Below are 14,550 nucleotides of genomic sequence, written 5' to 3'. Positions count from 1 at the left end.
TCTGCCTATTCTAAATCCAGCTTGAACATCAGGAAGTTCACGGTTCATGTGTTGCTGAAGCCTGGCTTGAAGAATTTTGAGCATTACTTTACTAGCATGTGAGATGAGTGCAATTGTGTGGTAGTTTGAGCATTCTTTGGCATTACCTTTCTTTGGGATTGGAATGCAAACTGTCCTTTTCCAGTCCTGTGGCCACTGCTGAGTTTTCCAAATTTGCTGGCATATTGAATGCAGCACTTTGGCAGCATCATCTTTCAGGATTCGAAACAGCTCAGTGGGAATTTCATCACCTCCACTAGCTTTGTTGGTAGTCATGCTTTCTAAGGCCCACTTGACTTCACATTCCAGGGTGTCTGGCTCTAGATGAGTGATCACACCATCGTGATTATCTGGGTCATGAAGATGTTTTTGTACAGTTCTTCTGTGTATTCTTGCCACCTCTTCCTAATATCTTCTGTATATTTCTGACCATTTCTGTATTTTATCGAGCCCATCTTTGCATGAAATGTTTCATTGGTATCTCTAATGTTCTTGAAGAGATCTCTAGTCTTTCCCATTCTGTTCTTTTCTTCTATTTCTTTGCATTGATCGCTGAAGAAGGCTTTCTTATCTCTACTTCCTATTCTTTGAAACTCTGCATTCAGATGCTTATATCTTTCCTGTTCTCCTTGGCTTTTTGCCTCTCTTCTTTTCACAGCTATTTGTAAGGCCTCCTCAGACAGCCACTTTGCTTTTTTGCATTTCTTTTCCATGGGGATGGTCTTGATCCCTGTCTCCTGTACAATGTCATGAACCTCATTCCATAGTTCATCAGGCACTCTATCTATCAGATCTAGGTCCTTAAATCCATTTCTCACTTCCACTGTATAAACATAAGGGATTTGATTGAGGTCATACCTGAATGGTCTAGCGGTTTTCCCTATTTTCTTCAATTTGAGTCTGAATTTGGTAATAAAGAGTTCGTGATCTGAGCCACAGTCGGCTCCTGGTCTTGTTTTTGTTGACTGTATAGAGCTTCTCCATCTTTGGCTGCAAAGAATATAATCAATCTGATTTCGATGTTGACCATCTGGTGATGTCCATGTATAGTCTTCTCTTGTGTTGTTGGAAGAGGGTGTTTGTTATGACCAGTGCATTTTCTTGGCAAAACTCTATTAGTGTTTGTCCTGCTTCATTCTGCATTCCAAGGCCAAATTTGCCTGTTACTCCAGGTGTTTCTTGACTTCCTACTTTTGCATTCCAGTCCCCTATAATGAAAAGGACATCTTTTTTTGGTGTTAGTTCTAAAAGGTCTTGTAGATCTTCATAAAACCCTCAACTTCAGTTTCTTCAGCATTACTGGTTGGGGCATAGACTTGGATAACTGTGATATTGAATTGTTTGCCTTGGAGATGAACAGAGGTCATTCTGTCTTTTGTGAGATTGCATCCAAGTACTGCATTTCTGACTCTTTTGTTTACCATGATGGCTACTCCATTTATTCTGAGGGATTCCTGCCCACAGTAGTAGATATAATGGTCATCTGAGTTAAATTCACCCATTCCAGTCCATTTTAGTTCGCTGATCCCTAGAATATCGACGTTCACTCTTGCCATCTCTTGTTTGACCACTTCCAACTTGCCTTGATTCATGGGCCTGACATTCCAGGTTCCTATGCATATTTCTCTTTACAGCATCGGATCTTGCTTCTATCACCAGTCACATCCAGAGCTGGATGTTGTTTTTGCTTTGGCTCCATCCCTTCATTCTTTCTGGAGTTATTTTTCCACTGATCTCCAGTAGCATATTGGGCACCTAATACCTGGGGAGTTCCTCTTTCAGTATCCTATCATTTTGCCTTTTCATACTGTTCATGGGATTCTCAAGGACTAAGCGCAGGTGGCTGCGAGAGCCGGCACACTAAGCGCAGGTGGCTGTGAGAGCTGGCATACTAAGCACAGGCGGCTGTGAGAGCTGGTGCACTAAGCACGTCTGACAGAAGCTACCCCACGTCAGAGGTCAGTGGCGGCCTGGAGGAGACACCCCGCATCAGAGGTCAGTGGCGGCTGGGAGGAGACCCCCTGTGTTCCACGTCAGGGCGTTGACCGAGAGGAGCTACCCTGCATCCGAGTCAGGGGCAGCCGGGAGGAGACACCCCGCGTCCGAGGTCAGGGGTGGCAGCCAGGAGGAGCTATCCCTCGTCTGAGGTCAGAGGCGGCCAGGAGGAGCTACCCTGCATCCGAGGTCAGGGGCGGCCGGTAGGAGACACCCCATGTCCGAGGCCAGGGGCGGTGACCCTGAGGAGCCACCCCGAGCCCGAGGCCAGGGGCAGCAGCTGGGAGGAGCCACCCATGCCGGCGGCCAGGGTTGGCTGCCAGGAGGAATATCCAGAGGGGTGGTCGTTGGGCAGGTGCAGGAGTGCCTAGAGGAGCTATCCCATGTTGAAGGTCAGGAATGGTGGTGGTAAGGAGATACCCCTCGTCCAAGGTAAGAGAAACCCAAGTAAGATGGTAGATGTTACAAGAGGGCATCAGAGAACAGACACACTGAAACCATACTCACAGAAAACTAGTCAATCTAATCACACTAGGACCACAGCCTTGTCTAACTCAATAAAACCAAGCCATGCCTGAGGGGGAACCCAAAATGGGCGGGTCATGGTGGAGAGGTCTGACAGAGCGTGGTCCACTGGAGAAGGGAATTGCAAGCCACTTCAGTATTCTTGCCTTGAGAACCCCATGAACAGTATATGAAACATTATAAAAAATTATTGCACAGACCATATGCATGTCCTGTTATATTTTGTTATGTTATATTTAAACTCTATTTCAGTTTGAATTTAAACAATCTTAATACAAAATATTGGCAAAAATTATCGTCATTGGACTTATTCCAATAGTATTTTGTAAAATGGAGTAAATGTACATACTATACTATTCATGGAATTTTTGGCATAAAATACTTAAAAAGTCAAACAATGAATAAATCAGCTCCTTAAGAAATCTACATGATTAATTTCAAATAACTCTATTTTGCCCTCTTTTCATAGCAAGGAAGATTTTTATGAATGTGTTACCTGGGTTTTCTATTTCTTCTTTTGTCTCTTGTTCCAAATTCAGACTTCTCCAATTTTATCTTTGGTTCTTGAAAATGAGTGTTTAGTTTGATGAAGATAAGGCAGGAGTGAGTGCAGAGAAAAAAATCTGGACACACTTAGTGCCTGCAACTGGAAGTGCTTTGTTATTTGGATACATCTCTCTGCCTGTACAAAGCATGAACATCTTGTTCAACTTTTATAAGCTTTTTACACTCTAGATTGTAGAATTACTCAGAACTGGCTTCAAAATTATACAGTTGATGTCACTTAATTTGAAAGCTGTTATTGAAAATATATCAAGAACAAATTTAAAACTTCATGAACAAATTAATTGAATAATTTCAACAATGTTTTAGTCAAAACTGTAAAACACTGTATTATTACAGAAATTGACTTTATTTTGTATATTTTAAAACATTTATTTGACCATTCTAATATGTTTCATAGTTAGGGAACTAATATATTTTATTTTACATCTTGACAGTGACATTAATACCCAAGGAGAAATCTTCCAGGTAAGGGAAGATATGAATGGGCACTTAATCAACAATGAACAATAAGTCACTTCATTTAGTTGTTAAAAAAAGTTTGTCCCCAAGGTTTGTTCAAGATTAAATTCACTGAGGAATCATGCTCTAGAGGACTGAGATTTTTTTTTTTTTCAGTGCATGGTATATTTTCAGAGGCTTCTCCTGGCCAATCATTTTAGGGGAGTTAAATGAAAAGAGAGTCTTCTAATAGCAAAGAATAAGCCTCTTACTTGGACTTCCCTGGTGGCTCAGATGGTAAAACGTCTGTCTACAGTGTGAGAAACCTGGGTTTGATCCCTGGGTTGGGAAGATTCCCTGGAGAAGGAAATGGCAACCCACTCCAGTACTCTTGCCTTGAAAATCCCATGGATGGAGGAGCTTGGGGCAGGCTACTATCCATGGGGCCGCAAAGAGTCAGGCATGACTGAGCGACTTCACTTTCTTTCTTTCACTTTGGGCTTCCTAGGTGGCGCTAGTGGTAAAGAACCCACTTGCCAATTCAAGACATGTAGGAGATGATTTCATCCTTGGGTTGGGGAATATCTTCTGGAGGAGGACATGGCAAATCACTCCAGGATTTTTGACTGGGGAATCTCATGTACAGGGGAGCTTGGCAGGCTAGAGTCCATAGGATCACAAAGAGCTGGACATGACTGAAACAACTTAGCATGCATGCACATCTCTTATTAATAGCAAAGCAGTAAGGTTGCTTAAACAAGAATCCTTTATTTTCAGCTAATCAGTGTATATTTGAAACTCTCAAGTCTAAGATGGCACTGGAATAAAGTGAAAGTCTGTGTATGATAGACATATTTAATAAGATTGTCACTAATCAATTGACTTAAAGTACCGTTTAACTTAGATAACATTCTCATGCAAAATTTCAAATCAAACTTTGTCCGGAAGAAAATAATCTTTCTTAAAAAGAAATGCAGAAATAAGTAACTAGGACTTACAATTTGAAAGACACTATTATAAATTACTATAATAAAGTATAGAAACCAAACCCAGGAATCTTTAATATAGCTATGACAAGTCCTTAAATCTGAATCTCTCTACACATGGTCTTTTAAAACAAACAGTACAATGGAATAAGCACATAAGTTCACATATAACTAACACTTTATCGTAACAGACACTGAGAATAAGCAAGTTCCAAATTGATTCTAAATAAATAAATAAGCATCAAATTCCAGCAGAACAATCTGGAGTTTATGGTCCAAGCTTGAGAGGAGAGTGAGAGAACTTGCAGAGAGGATTGAAAAGAAGAGGAAAGTAGCAATCCCATGATACAGCATAGCCGTAATTGTGTAAAAGAGTTGATCACACTAATTTTTTTTAAACTTTTTGTTTTGTATTTGGCTATAACCAATTAACAATGTGGTAATAGTTTCAGCGAAGGGATTTAGTCATACATATACATGAGTCCATTCTTCCCCAAACTCCCCTCCCATCCAGGCTGTGGTGTAGCATTGAACAGAGTTCCATGTGCTATACAGTAGGTCTGTGTCTATTATTCATTTAAATTATGGCAGTGTGTACATGTCCATCCCAAGCTCCCTAAATATTCCTTCCCCCTATCCTTTCCCCTGACATCCATAAGTTTGTTCTGTAAGTCTGGGAGTCTTTTTCTGTTTTGCAAGTTCATTTGTACCATTTCTTTGTAGATTCCACTTACAAGGGATGATATATGATAATTCTCCTTCTCTGTATAACTTACTTCACTCAGTATGACAATCTCATAGGCCATCCAGGTTGCTGCAAATGGCATTATTTCATTCTTTTTAATGACCGAGTAATATTCCTTTGTATATATGTACCATATCATCTTTATCCATTTCTCTGTCAATGGACATGTAGGTTGCTTCCATGTCTTGGCTATTGTACATTAGATGGCGACCCCGTGGACTGTAGCCCACCAGGCTCCTCTGTCCATGGGATTCTTCAGGCAAGAATATTGGAGTGGGTTGCCATTTCCTTCTCCAGGGGATCTTCCTGACCCAAGGATTGAACCCAGGTCTCCCGCATTGTGGTCAGACGCTTTAACCTCTAAGCCAACAGGGAAGCCCTGTCAATTATTAGAGAAATGCAAATCAAAACTATGAGATTAAAAAAAAACAAAAAAACAAAAAACAAAATATGAGATATCACCCCACACCAGTCAAAATGGCTATCATAAAAAACAAAAACCACACACACACACACACACACACACACACACACATTAAGTGCTGGAGAAGACGTGGAGAAAAGAGAACCCTCTTACACTCTTGGTGGGAATGTAAATTGGTTACAGCCACTATGAAGAACAGTATGGAGATTCCTTATAAAATAAAAAATTGAGCTACCATATGACCCTGCAATTCCACTCCTGAGCATATATCTGAAGAAAATCATATGAATCAATATATGCACACAATGTTCATTGCAGCAGTATTCCCAATAGCCAGAACATGAAAGCAACATAACTGTCCATCAATAAAGGAATTCACAAAGAAGATGTGATATATATACATAATGAAATATTACTAAGCCATAAAATGAACAAAATGTAATTTGCTGCAGCATATATGGACCTAGTGATTGTCATACTGAGTGAAGTAAGTCAAATAGAGAAAGAAAAATATCATATATCAATCATATATCACTTATATGTAGAATATAAAACAAGACTACAAATTAACTTATCTACAAAACAGAATTTGAGTTACAGATGTAGAAAATAAACTGATGGTTATAAGGAGGGGTATAGTTGGGGAGGGGTAAATTGGAAGATTGAGATGGACACATACACTCTGTGGTATATAAAACAGAAATGCAATCTCACATTGCATCACAGCAAAGCAATGGGCCCATAATTCTGAAATTCACTGAACTTATGTTTCCCTATCACTCAGAAACATGTTCTGTTCCATTTGTTTCTTTAGCCCTTTCCACTTTTCTTTTTTTCTCTTGCCACTGCGTTTGTCTTTGTATCCTTGTATTCATTATTGTAAGATGCAAAACAGAAGAAAAATCAAAAGTTTATAAAAACAACCTGACTGTATGCATCCTTGTTTATACCATTTAGGATCGATAGAAAATGTTGAAAAACATAGGTAGTGGTGTATACATTATATTTGAAATAGCTCAAGACATATTACTGAAGAACTAATGAACAGGTGACATGTAGAAAATCATTCTTCCATTGTTTTCTTCTATGAAGAATCTGTGGATTTGTATTATATATTAAGCATTTACATTTGGTTTGTTTCACAGGTAAAATATGAACAATTGAGTACAGTATTGAAATATTCAATGTGCTGGCATTTGTAGTTTTGATAAATCCCATTGCTGGCAATGGAGTCATGCTAGAAAAATTTGATTTCTACTGCAAAAGGATTAGAGATTTCCCTGGTGGCTCAGATGGTAAAGCATCTGCCTATAGTGCGAGAGACCTGGGTTCGATCCCTGGGTCAGGAAAATCCTCTGCAGAAGGAAATGGTAACCCACTCCAATACTCTTGCCTGGAAAATCTCATGGATGGAGGAGCTTGGGGCAGGCTACTACCATGGGGCCACAAAGAATCAGGCACAATTGAGCGACTTCACCTTTACTGCACATGAATAATGTTGATGGCTTGTATTTCAATGTAGATATGAGGTGTGAGTATGTCTGAGTTGAAATTATTTGATGGCAAGGAAGTAAAAGGAACTTGTACATTTCCCATGTTTGGCGCAGGGTTTTACTTCTTGTCTAATAGTCAAAATGTGAAAGATAAGAGCAAAAATTGACCATTAAGGATACATTCTACATTTGCTTCTACAGATGCAATTCTAATCTTTGCAAGTTATTCTGGGCCCTAGGAATTTGATGCCTATAAAGTACATCAATCAATCAGACTTGCCATTTTGGCAATGCACTCCGTATTTTTGCCTGGAGAATTCTGTGGATGGAGGGGCCTGGTAAGCTACAGTCCACGGGGTTGTAAAGTGTTGGACAATACTGAGCAACTTCACTTCACTTCTTCTTCTAGGTCCCACTCATGGGAGCAAATAGGAGATCAGAGAGTGAAATTTAAAATCACCAATGTATTAATTCCCCTAGCACTTTCCCTTAAGAGCCATGATTTGGAGTGATCATACCTCTCTAATCAAGCCAAGGCTCCTGTCAATGAACCTTATTCTTTACTTATAGCTATTACCATCCTTTGGCCCCTTCAGAGCTTGGATATAGTGACTTCTCACTGTTGCTAGAAGTAGGTATATCATCATTTTAAAAAGTCTCTTTATCTTTAAAACTTTGTGAATAGCTTTCAGTTGTTTTTTTGAAGACTAATATCTGTTCCTGTCAGGACAATGACATACGGGTGGGAGTTATAATATTTAATACACACATTTTTATAGAAGATTACCACAAGCATCCCTATTGAAACTATAAATGATTCAAAATTTCATTTTTTCTCAGTTGTTACCTTGCTTTCCTATATCAAATAACACAATAATAAGGAGAAACACAAATATTTTTAGCCAAACACAGCATTTTCTCCTGTCTAAATATCCTGAAATAGATGGAGAAACAGTGGAAACAGTATCAGACTTTATTTTATTGGGCTCCAAAGTCACTGAAGATGGTGACTGCAGCCATGAAATTAAAAGATGCTTACTCCTTGGAAGAAAAGTTATGACCAACCTAGATAGCATATTCAAAAGCAGAGACATTACTTTGCCGACTAAGGTCCGTCTAGTCAAGGCTATGGTTTTTCCAGTAGTCATGTACGGATGTGAGAGTTGGACTGTGAAAAACCTGAGCACTGAAGAATTGATACTTTTGAACTGTGGTGTTGGAGAAGACTCTTCAGAGTACCTTGGACTGCAAGGAGATCCAACCAGTCCATTCTGAAGGAGATCAACCCTGAGATTTCTTTGGAAGAAATGATGCTAAAGCTGAAACTCCAGTACTTTGGCCTCCTCATGCAAAGAGCTGACTCATTGGAAAAGACTCTGATGCTGGGAGGGATTGGAGGCAGGAGGAGAAGGGTACGACCGAGGATGAGATGGCTGGATGGCATCACTGACTTGATGGATGCGAGTCTGAGTGAACTCCAGGAGTTGGTGATGGACAGGGAGGCCTGGCGTGCTGTGATTCATGGGGTCGCAAAGAGTCAGACACGACTGAGCAAGTGAACTGAACTGAATTGTAATATCCTGAACTGCAAGCACATAGACATTGACTTGAGGAATAGAAATTGTCTTAAGTGCAAATGCATAATGCATCCACAGAAAGTTACAATGATGAAAGTATAATCTTAACACTTTAAAATTTTAAAAACTTTTTTTTTTTGCATCAGAACTATGTTCTAACTATTAACCAAAATGACTTTCTCCCATTAATTTGGATAATATATATATATATATATATATATATATATATATATATATATATATATATATATATATATATATATTCAAGATTAGCTTGTTTTTCGCTTCTGAAAAGAAATAATTCTTTCTTCTAAAGTCTGATTTTAATAAAAACTGAGAAAATTAAGTTAAAAGATAAACTTTATTTTTTTCTGGTAATGACACAAACACAGATGCCTTTTATTCATCTTGAAGAATTTCTCTATTAGGTTGATTCTCTAGTCGATTAATTCTACTTTTTGGGTGCTTTTGTATAAATGGAAAATAACCTCCTCGTAGAGTTCATTTAATTGACTAAATCATCCATTGTTAGAATCGACTGCCCATTTATTGCTTTAGGATTAGTAACAAATACATTCAGTGTGGGTGACACATTCTTATACTTACCTACAGTTAACCTTTTATACCAGAGTTTTGCCATAGCACTTTTCACCTCTGAATTTCTCAAAGTGTATATTAAAGGGTTCAGCATTGGAGTGATGATGGTATACATCACAGTTATGGATTTATCAATGGGAAAGTTGGAAACAAGTCTCACACTCATAAAAATACAGGGAATGAAAAAGAGAACCACCACTGTGATGGGGGAACTGCAGGTAGATAGGGCTTTGTGCCTTCCTTCCTGACTGTGAGCTCTAAGGGAGTTTAGGATGATCCCATAGGATACTAGCAGGAGGATAAAGATAACCGTACAGATTGCTCCACCGTTAGCAACCACCCTGAGACCTGCAATGTGTCAGTACAGGCAAGATCCAACAATGGATAATGTCACAGATGAAGTGGTCAGTGACACTGGGACCACAGAAGGGGAGTCTGTACACAAAGAGGAACTGAACCATCAAGGGCACAAGACCTCTCACCCAGGCCACCTCCAGCAGCAGGATACAAACCTGTCACTTCATGATGGTCAGGTAGTGCAGTCGCTTACAGATGGCCACATAGTGATCATAACCCATCATCTCCAGAAGGAAAATCTCAGACCCTCCAAATAAGTGTTCTACAAAGAGCTGTCCCATGCAAACTGGGAAGGAAAGTGTCTTTTTACCACTGGGTAAGTCTATAATCAACTTGAGTGAAATGGCAGTGGAATAAACTGTATCCATGAGTGAAAGATAAGCAATGAAGAAGTACATGGGTAGTCCAGAGAGGGGTAGTCCAGAGCAAGTTTCCCACCATTGTCACAAGATAGATGAACAAAAACAAGACAAATAATGTAATTTGCTCCTCAGGATCCTGAGTGAAACCCAGGAGAATAAATTCTGTTACTTTGTTACTACATCCCATTTAGTCTTCTGTAGGAGGCTCAGTATTAAAGAATCCACTTATCAATACACTAGACACAGGAGACGCAGGCTCAGTCCCTGGGTTGGGAATATCTCTGCAGAAGAAAATGACCGCCCACTCCATTATTCTTGCCTGAAAAATCCTATGGGCAGAGGAGCCTGGTGGGCTACAGTTCATTTTTTCTCAAAGAGTCAGCCACAACTTAGCGAATGTTTCAGAAGTAAGAACTCAGGAGAACCAGACCTGTACAGAGATTGTGAACAGGACTGTAAACATATCTGTTACATTTTGGAACACATCTTCATCATTATATCTTCTGTGGTGGTTTGCACATAAAACATATGTAGTAAATATCTACTGAGTTCTTTCAATGAGCCCGTGAAGACTTCATTTGGGAATTCTGTTATTCTTCAGATGATTCTGTTGGGATTATAAGAGATTATATCTTTATGTCTTAGAGCATCTTCTACAGAGAGGAGTAATTAAAGGCCTAACAAGCAATCATACATTTAATAGAACTTTATTGAAATTATATCAGTTCTTGACACAAAAGCCATCAATGACAAACTGGTGAAAGATCTCTGTTTCCCAGAAATTTCCTCTTTGGTAATAACAATCAACTATAGTGAAGGACAAGGCAGCTTGGTGTGCTGCAACCCATGGAGTTGGAAAGAGTCAGACAGACACAGACACAACTTAGCAACTGAGCAACAAGAAAACTGACTACTAACAACAGACCACAACCCAGTTCTTTGAATTGATAGTGTTTTTAGTGAACACCATTACAATATGACTTATATAACACCAAAAATAACTTTTGGAGTAATTCCCCTAATATTATAATAGTTCACAGTATTAGATATTCAATCTTTCACGTTTCAAATGCTGTTTGATTTTCATGAATCTCATTGGCTCTATCAAAGAGCTATACCAAATATAGAGAATTTTATAGCATATTGTTTCCTACAGCAATTACTTGGTCTGACTCTTTGACTATCAGATTTTTAAGGAACTGTAATTTTCTTCATTTAATCTTTTCTTTTAATTGGAGTGTAGTTGCTTTGCAATATTGTATTAGTTTCTGCCATAAAACAAAGTGAATCATTTGTATGTACCCATATCAGTTCAGTTCAGTTGCTCAGTCGTGTCCGATTCTTTACGACCCCATGGAATGCAGTATGCTATGCTTCCCTGTCCATCACCAACCCCCAGAGCTTGCTCAAACTCATGTCCATCAAGTTGGTGATGCCATCCAACAATCTATTCCTGTGTCGTCCCCTTCTCCTCCCACCTTGAAACTTTCCCAGCATCAGGGTCTTTTCAAATGAGTCAGCTCTTCATATCAAGTGGCCAAAGTATTGGAGTTTCAGCTTCAGCATCAGTCCTTCCAATGAATATTCAGGACTGATTTCCTTTAGAGTGGACCAGTTGGATCTCCTTGCAGTCCAAGGGACTCTCAAGAGTCTTCTCCAACTCCACAGTTTAAAAGCATCAATTCTTCAGTGTTCAGTTTTCTTTATGGTCCAACTCTCACATCCATACCTGAGTCTTAGAGTGAACTGACTTGAAGACAGTGTCTAGGGTAAATACATAGTTCATTAACATAGATTGACAAACATTCTATAATAAAAAAAAGCATTGGTTAGCCCAAGGTTTGAGAAAAGTTAAGTTTATGTGGAGCCAGATGTGGTCATGGCAACCCAGAATTTTAAGAGAAACCTCTTTTTAAATTTGTATAGAGAAGGGGGGAAAAAAATCTAACACTTGTTTGTTTCCTCCTGCAGCTTAAGAGAGAGACAAAAGTATGTCTGACACTCGCAGCCTATTTCCTCTGTTTGGAGACTCCTGGCCTTTCTGCCTGTTACCATCTCAATATTGTACATAGAAAACCCTAAAGATAGTATCAGAAAATTACTAGAGCTAATTGGTGAATTTAGAAAGTCATAGGATAGAAAATCAATACACAGAAAACTTTTGTATTTCTATATATTGACAATGAAAAATCAGAAAGAGAAATTAAGGAATTAATATCATTCACCACTGCAACAAAAAGGATTAAGTATCTAGGAACAAACTTACCTAAGGAGAAAAAATAACTATACACAGAAAATTATAAGACACTGATGAAAGAAATCAAAGATGACTTAAATGAATGGAGAGATATTCCATGTTCCTGGGTAGGAAGAGTCAATACTGTGAAAATGACTATAATATCAAATGCAACCTACAGATTCAATGCAATCCCTATCAAATTACCAATGGCATTTTTCACAGAACTAGAACAAAAGATTTCACAATTCATATGAAAACACAAAACACCCAGAATAGCTAAAGGAGTCCTGAGAAGTAAGAATGGAGATGGAACAAACAACCTTTCTGACTTCAGATTATATTACAAAGCTACAGTTATGAAGATAGTATGGTACTGGCACAAAAACAAACATACAGGCCAATGGAACAAGATAGAAAGGCCAGAAATAAACCATGCACCTATAGGTAACTTATTCTTGACAAAGGAGGCAAAAATATGCAATAGGGCAAAGACAGCCTCTTCAATAAATGATGCTGGGAAAACTGGACAGCTACATGTAAAAGAATGAAGTTAGAACACTTCTTAACACCATACACAAAGATAAACTCAAAACAGATTAAAAACTATAAAACTCTTAGAGGAAAACATAGAGCAGAGCACTCAATGACATAAATCAAAGCAAGATCTTCTATGATCCACCTCCTAGAGTAACAGACATAGAATCAAAAGTAAACAAATGGGACCTGATTAAACTTAAAAGCTTTTGCACAGTAAAGGAAATTATAAGCAAGGTGAAAGACAACCCTCAGAATGGGAGAAAATAAAAGCAAATGAAACAACTGACAAAGGATTAACTGCCAAGCTATATAAGCAGCTCATACGACTCAATACCAGAAAAACAAGCAGCCCAATCAAAAAGTAGGAGAAAAACATAAACTAACCTTTCTCCAAAGAAGACATATAGATGGCTAATAAGTACATGAAAAGATGCTCAATATGACTCATTATTCAGTTCAGTTCAGTTCAGTTCGGTCACTCAGTTGTGTCTGACTCTTTGCAACCCAATGAATCGCAACATGCCAAGGCCTCCATGTCCATCACTAATCCCCAGAGTCCACCCAAACCCATGTGCACTGAGTCAGTGATGCCATCCAACCATCTCATCCTCTGTTGTCCCCTTCTCCTCCTGCCCTCAATCTTTCCAGCATCAGGGTCTTTTCAAATGATTCAACCCTTTGCATCAGGGAGCCAAAATATTGGAGTTTCAGCTTCAGCATCAGTCCTTCCTATGAACACCCAGGACTGATCACCTTTGGGATGGACTGGTTGGACCTCCTTGCAGTCCAAAGGACTCTCAAGAGTCTTCTCCAACATCACAGTTCAAAAGCATCAGTACTTCAGTGCTCAGCTTTCTTTATAGTCCAACTCTCATATCCATACATGACAACAGGGAAAACCATAGCTTTGACTAGATGGACCTTTGTTGTCAAAGTAGTGTCTCTGCTTTTCAATATGCTATCTAGGTTGGTCATAACTTTTCTTCCAAGGAGTAAGCGCCTTTTAATGTTATGGTTGCAGTGATTTTGGAGCTCATCCCTCCCAACCCCTGCCAAAAAGAAAAAGTCTGTCACTTTTTTCATTGTTTCCCCATCTATTTGCCATGAAGCGATGGGATCAGATGCCGCGATCTTAGTTTTCTGAATGTTGAGTTTTAAGCCAAATTTTTCACTCCTCTTTCATTTTCATCAGGAGGCTCTTTAATTTTTCTTTGGTATATGTATGTATGTATATATATATATATATATATATATATATATATATATATTTCATCTTTTATGAATTTCCTTCCCATTTAGGTCACCACAGAGCATTGAGTATAGTTCCCTGTGATATACAGTCAGTTTACATTAGTTATCTATTTTATACATGGTATCAATAGTATGTATATGTCAATCTCAATCTCTTAATTCATTTTCATTTAATCTTTACCTGTCCCACAGCTCTTAACCCACATATGGTACATAGCAATATTTCAGAATATATTTTTGAATTGGTCTAACTCACAGCTGTTGCCAACTATTACACTAAGAGATTAGCAGATAATATTTTTTTCAAAACTCTTGGGGTGAGCTAGATAGTGATTTTTACTGCTTAAGTACTGAGAGTGCTCAAAAATAGGACTTCAGTAAGCAGCATACTGAAGGGAAAATCTGAGTTTAGTATGAG

At 38.7% G+C, this 14,550-nt stretch overlaps 1 pseudogene; it reads right to left on the bottom strand.

Moving 5' to 3' along the window:
* Window positions 1-9,294: 9,294 nt before the first annotated feature.
* On the bottom strand, window positions 9,295-10,292 carry LOC138092734 (putative olfactory receptor 4A4; annotated as a pseudogene).
* Window positions 10,293-14,550: the final 4,258 nt, after the last annotated feature.

This window comes from Capricornis sumatraensis, chromosome 16 (assembly GCF_032405125.1).
Source record: "Capricornis sumatraensis isolate serow.1 chromosome 16, serow.2, whole genome shotgun sequence".
In the NCBI taxonomy this organism is placed as follows: domain Eukaryota; kingdom Metazoa; phylum Chordata; class Mammalia; order Artiodactyla; family Bovidae; genus Capricornis; species Capricornis sumatraensis.
Note: the sequence above shows the minus strand (reverse complement) of the source record. Positions and strands in the feature narration are given on the sequence as shown.